At 37.1% G+C, this 9,844-nt stretch overlaps 1 long non-coding RNA gene across 3 annotated transcripts; it reads left to right on the top strand.

The window, feature by feature from the left end:
* The first annotated feature begins 3,871 nt into the window (after window positions 1–3,871).
* On the top strand, window positions 3,872–8,653 carry LOC114578869. Of its 3 annotated transcripts, XR_003699790.1 has the most exons (3): window positions 3,872–5,839; window positions 7,850–8,015; window positions 8,121–8,653. It is a non-coding gene; the product is annotated as an uncharacterized LOC114578869 (long non-coding RNA). The 3 variants fall into 3 exon arrangements; XR_003699788.1 differs by lacking the exon at window positions 3,872–5,839 and having other exon boundaries at window positions 6,669–8,015; XR_003699789.1 differs by lacking the exon at window positions 3,872–5,839 and having other exon boundaries at window positions 6,669–8,015; window positions 8,118–8,653.
* The last annotated feature ends 1,191 nt before the right edge of the window (window positions 8,654–9,844 follow it).

Raw genomic sequence — 9,844 nt, 5'->3', positions numbered from 1 at the left:
AGTGGAATGTCGGATGGCCCGGATCGAAGACGGAAGAAGGGAGTGAATGTACAGGTACGAGTTGCAGGCTGGACGCATTGTTTCGAGACGATTCTTGTGCGCGAATTTGAATGCGACGCTACTGGCTGGACTCACCGGTGGAGCCACAGGCAGAGGCGACAAGATGAGAGCTTCCTGCGCCGCACGAGAGCTTCTGAGGCCGAAGTATTAGGGCGAGTGAATATTGAACCGCCCAAAACTTCAAATCGTGTGTAGTTATAGAATTTTTGATTTTTTTTTCCGAACGGGGCAAGGCACGTGCCCCTGCGGGACCCGCCTTCCTCTATAGTTGATATTAGGACAAGGGTGACAAGTAAATAATATAAGTGATTTCACACATTTGAACCAACCAATTATTGCTATCAATAGATGTGATTTGAAATATAATGTTTAGATTATTCTGTTTAATTTATTTTAATTTGATAAAACATCTAATCGGAAGCATGTAAAATAAATCTATTAGATAAAATGCTAAATTAAACTAAATCAGAACTAAAAAAAAAGCCAAACCCAAATTATAACTTCATTCTATTTAATTAGAATTTTCTTTTTGATTGGACATTTACCATTTCCTCGCCACATTTTCCAATATCTTCAACGACAACTCCGCCGCTTTCTTCTTGCTTCGCGAATCCCCTAATGCAAACCTTTGCACCGATCGAACTGCTACAGGACCTGCAAGAAGAAGCGGCAAAAGAACAAAACAGAACTCCGGTTCTGTATAGAAGAAAACTGTGTTTTCTGTATTCAGAGAGTATCAAGTTGTCTAATCACATTTTCCTCCTCTACCTATATGTATAATACTCCTTTTCTATAATAGTAAAAACAAGCTACCATGTGTAATAGTACTATAAAACGGAAAATAGTAAAAGAGGATAGTGGAGAGCGAACTGGCAGTTAGGGAATGGTATAATACTCCCCTTGGTAACGTGTACCACATCATCCCCTCACTGGAAAAACTGGCTTCGACGAAGTATTGAGAGGATCTGCTTGGAATGGGCGGAGGGTGAGATCGAGATGGTTAGGGTTCGGCGCTTGTGCCAGAGTTACAGACTAAGGAGTACTATTCGATGCTGGAGAGGGGAATGGTGTTCTTGGATTGTTATACGGTGGAATTGTGGAAATGGGAAAGACTTTTGCTCGTGGGATTGTGGTGATGATGTATTAAGAGAAGAAGAATACTTGGAAGGTAAGGAGATGAAATTAGGGCTGGCTTGATGGAGTATTTGGACAGGAATGGGTGTTTTTATGGCTGCTTACGTTACTGTGTCGAAGGAGCATCGAAGGAGTATGAGCAGTGCATTTGAGTACCATCGGAGATGTCCTTTGCTTTGTCACACAAGGTATGCCATTTTTATTTTTGATGTATGTAAATTATCTTTCACTGAGATGTCTACTTGAATTGGTTATAAGAATTCGTTTTTGGTGTTCGAGTATGCCGCTGTAGGGATCTGAAGAGTAATATCTTATCATGCGAGGTGCGAACCTAAAAAAATTCCTCATCTTATTCATTTCATAAAATATCAAAATTTCATCTCCATTTAAATCACAACATTGCGATAAATATCCAAGTAATTTTGAGTCATTGAGATGTCTGAACACGACCGACCGCCTGGTTTAGCTCGAGTCCTAGAGAGCTGGTCTAGGGGAAGATCTCTGTCTGGACCTTTTGAAGATGTTATGATGACAATCTTTATTTTATGTTGCTAATAAGAATCAAATTGCAGTTTAGATGCACCCTGATCAAATTTTGGCAGTATATAAACAGACCTGTAATTTAGTTTGGAGCTCAATAAGTCACACAGGTGATAATCCGGAACACATGATGTTTGCTCTGCTATGGTTTCCTCGTGCCCTAGCTGTCGCCTCGAAGGCCTTTGTCGCCTGCTTAAGGGAAGTTCACATCTTCCTTCCTTAGCTATTTGTTGTGTTTTGGTTGTTTCCCTTTTCGATTTTATGGCGCTTCCCATATCAAAGACCCTAGTTTTTTAAATGGGTCTGCTTCTTCCCTTTCCTTTAAGGTTGTTTTAGCTGGTGCTTCTCCTAGCTCAGTTTCATTTCCCGATCTCAAAATTTCTACACATCGTGGTTTGCCGGCCTTGTGGATTTCGGAAGTGGAAATCCAAGCACTCGGTGCTCCTTTCAAATTTGCGCTTGTGGGAAAGTTTTCGTGCCGTAGGCCATCTATCGAAGCTATAAAAAACTTTTCTTCAGTTTGAAATTTTTGTAGCTCTACTATTTTCTTTTTATTTATGGTCATACTTCTAACTCCTATATTGGAAGGGCTAAATTTTGGAACAGTATCAAAGGCCTTTGAGCAAATATTAATTAGCCCTAGGTCATTTTGAGGGACTTCAACTGATGTAGAGTAGAGATGATAGGGAAAAATTAGGTGGAAATCCTATTCCAAATAGTAAGCTTTGGAATTTTAATAGCATGATTTTTGACGTTGCTAATAATAATTTGGCATAAGTGGGTCTTTCTTATACATGGTACAACTGTAGAATTGATAATCCAATACATTTCAAATTTGATCATGTTTTTGTGAATGACAATTGGCTGGAAGTCTATCCTCTTTCCTTTTATAGAATCGAGCCTCCTAGATGTTCAGACTACTCACTACTGATTGTTCATACTTCTCATCTCACTATGAACAATCGTAGATTCCTATATAAAAACTACTGGTCCAAAAAGCTTCAATTTTTGGATATTATGTATACCCTTCTTCAGGAGAAACAACAACGAAGACCCTATTTGGTATCTCTACTAGAAGCTCCACTCCATCAGTTAAATCTATGATCAAAGTGAAAATGTGGGCTACTTTAAATCATATTCTTTCTAACATCAGAAAAATGGAAAACAACAAACTTCTTTCTTTTTTATGCTTGTCCAATATCCTTCAAAACCTATTCTTAATGCCAAAACTAAAGATCTTGAGGATATGCTTTCCTTATACTATGTTGCATGGTCCTCTGGGATTGTGCAAAGAGCTGAAACTAAGTAATTGTCTAAAGGGGAGGAAGATTTCAAATTCCTTTATGGAAAGATTAAAGGCCTGATAAATCATAATTTTATCAGGAAAATCTTTTCCTCCTAGGGCACATCTCAAGAAATTGCTAAAGTTGTTATTTCTCATTTTAAAAATCCTTTAAGTGCTCCTATTCCTTCTCTGGATTTGTCTCCTCATCTCCTGTTGGTAACTAGATCTCCCCTCACCTTACCTCACCTCATGCCTCTTCTTATTGCATGGATTACTGATGATGAAATCAAGAAAGTGATTTTCTCTTCCAAAAATGCTGTTCCATGCCTTGACGATTTTACTTTTGATTTTTATTCTAGCTCTTAATCTAATTGGGGACAAGTGTGTTCGGTTGTTAAGCACTTTGTTATAATAGCTTTCTCCTTGATATATCATCAAAAAATTATCTTGATCGGGCACGAATCTTGAGGCAAAATCAAGACGAAAACTTCAAAAATTAAGTTCGGGATCATCTGAACTCCGATTTCAGCAAACTTATAGTCGAACTGAGCGTCTCAAAAATACAAACCCAACGATACCAAATTCAACTCAATCCGAGCCCAAATGAGTCTGAATCGAAGACCCGAAGCGCTGTTGGAAGATTCAAACAACAATTTGGATTACCAAACGGTTTCCAAACATGACATGCTTATAGTTGAATCGAGCGGCTCGACGAGACGAATTCAACGAGCCCAAGATCGCCGAATTCTGATATCATTAAGACCTTCAAATGTCTGACAAACGATGCATGATCAATGGATTCAATATCGGCCGTCCATCCAAACCACTTCACATTTGCCCTTGATCCTCCTATTTACGGGTCATGCCATCCTCAAAAAACTATAAATAGCCCCTCATTTCTCTTGAGAGGGGACCCAATCAAGAGGAAGATGAGAAGAAGGATAGGAGGGAAGAAACTCCTCGACCACCGCCGGAATTCTACCCGACTTCCATGGGACGCCGGAATTTTTCCCAACTTCCGTGGGACGCCGAAATTCTGTCTGAATTCCACAATGACGCCTGAATTTTGCCTGTCTTTCCACTAGACACTAGAACTCTGTCCGACTTCCACTGACGCTGGAATTCCGCTCGACTTTCCAGTGACGCTAGAACTCTGCCTGGTCTCCAAGTGACTCCGGAGTTCTGTCTAATCTTTAAGTGATTCTGAATTCTTCTCGAATACAACTTGTTTGTAACTAGATTCCAATCCGGAAGTGAATCATTGTAATATGATCGTCTTAAATTTTAAGGACGAGTCAGCCTCTTGTATTTCAAGCAAATACTAGTGGAGTTCTTTCAACTGGGCGTGACCCTTGTGATTTTTTTCCTTTTTCAGGGTTCTCCACGTAAAAATCCTAGTGTTATTTCATCTTCTGTTTGTGTACTGAATATCTGTACAATGCTGAGACGAAAGCTTTTTAACTCTATTTTCACGTATATTCTAGTCCGCAACACTCCTTAAAAAGTAAAAGCCACATGTGTTGCTCTTATTCCTAACTCCTAAGAATAAAAATGCTCATAATATTTTAAACCCGAGGCCTATTTTCATTTACAGTATCTTTTACAAAATTATTGCTAAAATCATTACTCCAAGGCTTAAACCTATCATGCCTCATATTATTCATCATGGACAAACTATTTTTTGTCAAAATAGAATATCTTCTAACAATATAATCTTGGCTAATGAGAATCTGTCTAAATTTCATAATGTTAAAAAGGAGGGGTTCTTTAAATGTTGTTTCGAGAGACTTTCTTCTCTGTAGATTGTGTTAGAAATATTTTCCTATTATTTTTTATAAGATGAATTGAAGCTTCCATTAAGAATGTCCATTACTCTATTAGTATAAATGGTTCTCTTGAAGGGGTTTTGAATTCCTCCTTTTGCTTAAGACAAGGCTGTCATTTATCTCTTTTTTTACGCATTGTTATGGTTGGTCTTTCCAATCTATTTGAAAGAGCCATCATTAGGAATTCCTACGCTGCCAACATTATGGGAGGGTAACATTTCTCTCATTTGCTCTATGCAAATAACTTATTAGTCTTTGAGAAAGCTAACCAACCCAACTTTCATTCACTTGTTGGTATCTTAACTCACTTCAAAGAATTATCAAGGTTGAGTATCAATTCCTCCAAAAGTTTTATTGTCTTCTCTAAGCATATCCAAACTAGTCTGAGCTTTGTAAGGAGCTGAATTTAACGAGAACCAATCCCTCGCTCACATATCTAGGTATTCCTATCTCTATGTAAAGACTGCATTTGCTGACTTCCAGCTTTTCTTAAGTGAAATTTATCTTTTGCTTAAGGGTTGGAAAGCTAAACCACTTTCATTTGCTGGCAGAATGCAATTTCTGAGGTTTACAATATTGAATAAAGTTGCATTCTTACTTAGGGGGGTGTTATACTTAAAACCTGCTTCAAATAGTTAAACAAACTTTTGGCAAGTTTTTTTTATTTCTTGGTGATATTAACACTAGAAAGTTACATCTCATATTTTAGTCCAACACATTCAAACCAGGTTATTTAGGTGGTCATGATATTTCTGCTCTTGTTGCACTAAACTATGCTTATAAATGTTCTCTTATTTGGCTTTTTCTTATAAGTGATGGGTTACTTGCCAGATGGTGGAATTATTAGTATATATCTCTATGAAAACCTTTGTCTCGTTCTTTTTATTTCTGAAAGATCTTAAAGTTGTTAGTTGAATATTTATGTCTCACAAATTATCTTATTGTAGGAAGGTCTCTCTTTTTCGGGACTCTTGCTACAACAGTAAAATTTTATGTGAGATGCTTGATTTACTTCTACTTTTTCTATTTTGGACATTATTTGATGTAGCACATCATGTAGATGAAGAAAATCAACCTAAAATCTCAATCACAATAGCTAAGATCGAAGTCCAAGGAAAAGATCAAAGAAAAGGTCCAATTACAAGAGCCTAATAAAGAGCCCATAATTTTAAAAATTTTAAATGTAATTTATATTTTTTTTCCATCTAAAAGCTTGTATTGTTAGCCATGAAATGATTAAGTATGGATGAGACATTAAAAAATAGGTAGTTGGAACTCCTTTTCAATGTCCACCAATGCCTTATTTTCCTTCCTTTTTATTCCACCGTTTTTTTCCAATAGCTAGTTTTGTAATGCTTTGAAATATGTGCTGATATGCATTGTAATTTTTAATTTTTGGAATGAAATAATTTTTTGCAAAAGTTCTGTTCATTTGCTTTCTAGCTTCAAAATGCCTTATGTTTTAATGAGATTAGATAGTTATCTTTATTTTTTATGCTATTAATAACTTTTCTTAAACACCTACTTTAAACTCTTCACAATTCTTTTTATACTTTATAAAGATTTTTTATGATCAATAATCCATCAACCAAAATCATACAACTATTATAAACACTTCTACATAGCAATTGGCCCAACTAAGGAACACTTGGACTTAGTCTTGTTCCCTATACTTCAACGTTCTCTCAAACTCCGCCAAACTCTGTCATCAACTTCATATCACAAATTCATATCTTAAGCTAAACTTCCTCCATCATTAATAGTGATTTATCTCACATAAAAGTCACTCCTTAAAATGATTTTTCAAATCAGCCCAAATCAGTCTTGACATTACTTCTAGTATACCACTCTAAACCCTTCATTATTCTATCATAAACTCCATAAGTCCTCTTTAAATATTAGACAAAAGATCTATAACCTTTGCTAGTCATTAATCTCATCAAGAAAGCTACCCACCACCATCATTACTATTCTTTTTGCTATTAATCGTAACTAAAACTAGCAGGTTCATTTTTTGTTTACAGCTGTTGTTGTCCATGCTATAACTGATATTCCTATTGCACCAGATACTGATGAGAATGTGCTCTGGCTTGGTTTTACTAGCACTTAGTTTAGGCATTTTATTAAGTCATTTATATCAACCAAGTTTATATTTTTTTCGAGTAATCTCATTTGGCATAAAAAGTATTCTTTAAGATTCTTTGTTTATGCTTGGTTTGTTATTTTTGGGTATGAAAACTACGGATACATTGATGAAAAGGAACATCTCATCTCATCTCTTGTATCTTGCAATTTGTTTTTAGAGGAACCAGAAGGCATTAATCACTTGTTTTTTAAATGCTCATGCTCTTTCAACATTATATGAAGCATTCTCTCTCTTGCATCCAATTTTTTTCCTAGACCTTATTTGCTCCAACTATTTGAATTCATTCTTGATATGACCTCTTCTACTCAGCAAGATTAATTTTGTGGTATCCCTTTTATGGAGGAAAAGAATCAATAGAATATTTGAAAATACTATTCAAATTCACACTACTATTTGTTATGAGATTAAAAAAGCCATTAATAGCAATATCTAGGGATGGAAAAATTATCAAGAGGTTAAAATCCTACTACAACACTATTTGCCATCAGTGGGTGTTCATCAATTCGTGCTTGAGATTTTATCTTGCATCCCTTGTACTGCCTTTAGCAACAGGGGTGCAAATGCTTCACCAAAAGCTTTCTAAATGTTGATGGGTTGAAGTTTTGACCATTTTGAGTCCAGATTTTTTTTGGAGTTTCAATCTTTTCCAAATTTTCTCTTGAGCATTGCTATTATTAGTTGCAGCTCATGTATCAATTTTATGTCCTTTTGATGCCTAGCTATAATTATATTTTTATAGTTAATGGAAAAATATCTTTGCCCTCAATTTTCCCCAAAAAATTCTGTAGAAATTAAAAAATACATTTAGATGTTTTTTTTGTCCTAGATGAGGGATTAAATATTAGTTTAATTTGGAAGGATAAGATCGGAAACGTGATATGTGAAGCTTTTGATACTAAGAATTCAGAGAAGTTCAGTTGCAGATTGAATGAAGGGAAAAAAGCTATTTGATTTTTTAATTAACTGATGGTCAGAGCCATTTCAGCAGCCGTTCAGATGATTCTTCGACTGGAACAAAAAACTGGTACAGCTCTTCCCTTCTAGCTTTTATAAACTATTATGAACCATCAAAGTTAAATCTCATTGACTGATCGGATTTTGACCCTTAATGATTGATCAACCCAAGTAGCTAAGATTGCTATAATATGGAGGATGCACAAACTTGAAAGAACAAATCAAGTTGCTTGAAATCCAGCGAACTGCAAAGTTTAGAGGAGTTTAAACTCTGAAAATCTTCAGCACATGTAATCCTCCAAATTTCTGCAGGGTAGGAACAATGGAAGTTCGTGAAAGTGATGACAGACTCCTGAAAGTTGAAAAGGGCAACTGATGGTTTAGCAACAAAAAGCACATATGAAGTAAATACCATGCTTTCTAGTTTAATACTACTGACACTTGGGTTTCGTTTGGGACGGTTTTCTTACTGCTTTTTAAAATAGTTTTTTAGTACAAAATTTTTAATTTTTATTCTAAAAAGCTGTTTTAAGAAGCAGTAAAAAAGCCGTCCTAAACGAAGCCTTAGTTGGAGCTATTTATGGCAATTGCAGCATATTAAATGGTAAAAAATTATGCAATTTTTTCAGTCTAATCTATAACTGAACACTGTCAAGTTACTCTATTTACGATTCGATGAGACCTAAGGAAACATGAAGTTTGAAATAACCTAGGAATCATGGTCACTTTCAAATGCTTTGCATGTTCATGTTGATGAGTACAATAATGATATGTACATTCATCTGAAGTAATTAGACACTTTGGAGTGGGCAAAACGTTATAGAATTTACAGCGTTATGTCTACGAACTTTTATTTGGTCCGGTGTAAGGATGCAGAGGAACATCCGGTTGTAGGCAAAATCCCGCCTATATCGAGGTGCTCCGAGCATCCGGTCGGAGGACATTATAATTGTTCAATGTCTACATGCACAAAATGCAATAGGATGCCGGCAAATTCATGAAGGCATGCATGTTGTGCGGCAATTGAAAGCTTGGATTGGCAACCAAGTTGCCTATAGAAAAAGTATTTTTATGGACTTCCTTTGATGACTGCCAAAGACCAAAAATAGGGGGTCTTGATTATTTTTCTTTGATCATGGATTGCTTTTCATAAAGGCTTATGTTGATCTCTTCCGAAGGATCATTAGGGGTGTCAATATTTGACACGACACGAAAATCCGACTCGAATCCGACCCGGAATATTTGGGTTGGGCCCGACGTGTTGCTGGGTCAACCCACGAACCCGTTTAAAATCAATTGCCTGCACTGCCCTGCCTGCCCATGAAGCTGCCCTCCCAGCTGCCCGCGCGATAGCGCCTGCCATCTCGTGCGCCCGCATAGGCCTCCCGCGTCTGCCAGCGCCCCGTGCTCGAGGCTACCCGCGCACGCACCCAAGCTCGCCCACTCGTGCCCACCCGCATCCGCGTGTTTTGCCGACCAATGTCGGGTCGGATCAACCCGGCAACCCGACGGGTCGGGTTCAGGTCCGCATTTCCGACCCGTTTACATACCCGGGTCGGGTTAGGGTTGACCCGTTTGAACCCGGATTAGTTCTGGATTCGATCCGAACCCGACCTGTGACCCAAAATTGACACCTCTAATAATCATCACCAACTAGGATACCGCTTGATTATTCTTTTACAACACGCAAGCATGCTTAAGACTCCCCAGCTCCCTATTGATAATGCCACTCCAAAGGGTTATTCCTTTCAATAATTATGATATGCAATCCATATGAATAAATACCCCTCTTTATATGGATACATATAGATGTAATACACCTCTTTATATGAATATGATACTCTCTCATTCTCTTCTATCATCCCATTGTATTTGACATCCCATCATTAGAAAAATATA

The sequence above is a fragment of the Dendrobium catenatum genome, unplaced genomic scaffold (genome assembly GCF_001605985.2).
Source record: "Dendrobium catenatum unplaced genomic scaffold, ASM160598v2 original_scaffold_194949, whole genome shotgun sequence".
NCBI classification, from domain to species: domain Eukaryota; kingdom Viridiplantae; phylum Streptophyta; class Magnoliopsida; order Asparagales; family Orchidaceae; genus Dendrobium; species Dendrobium catenatum.
The sequence above is the reverse complement of the archived record's forward strand: the minus strand, read 5'-3'. Positions and strand labels throughout refer to the sequence as shown.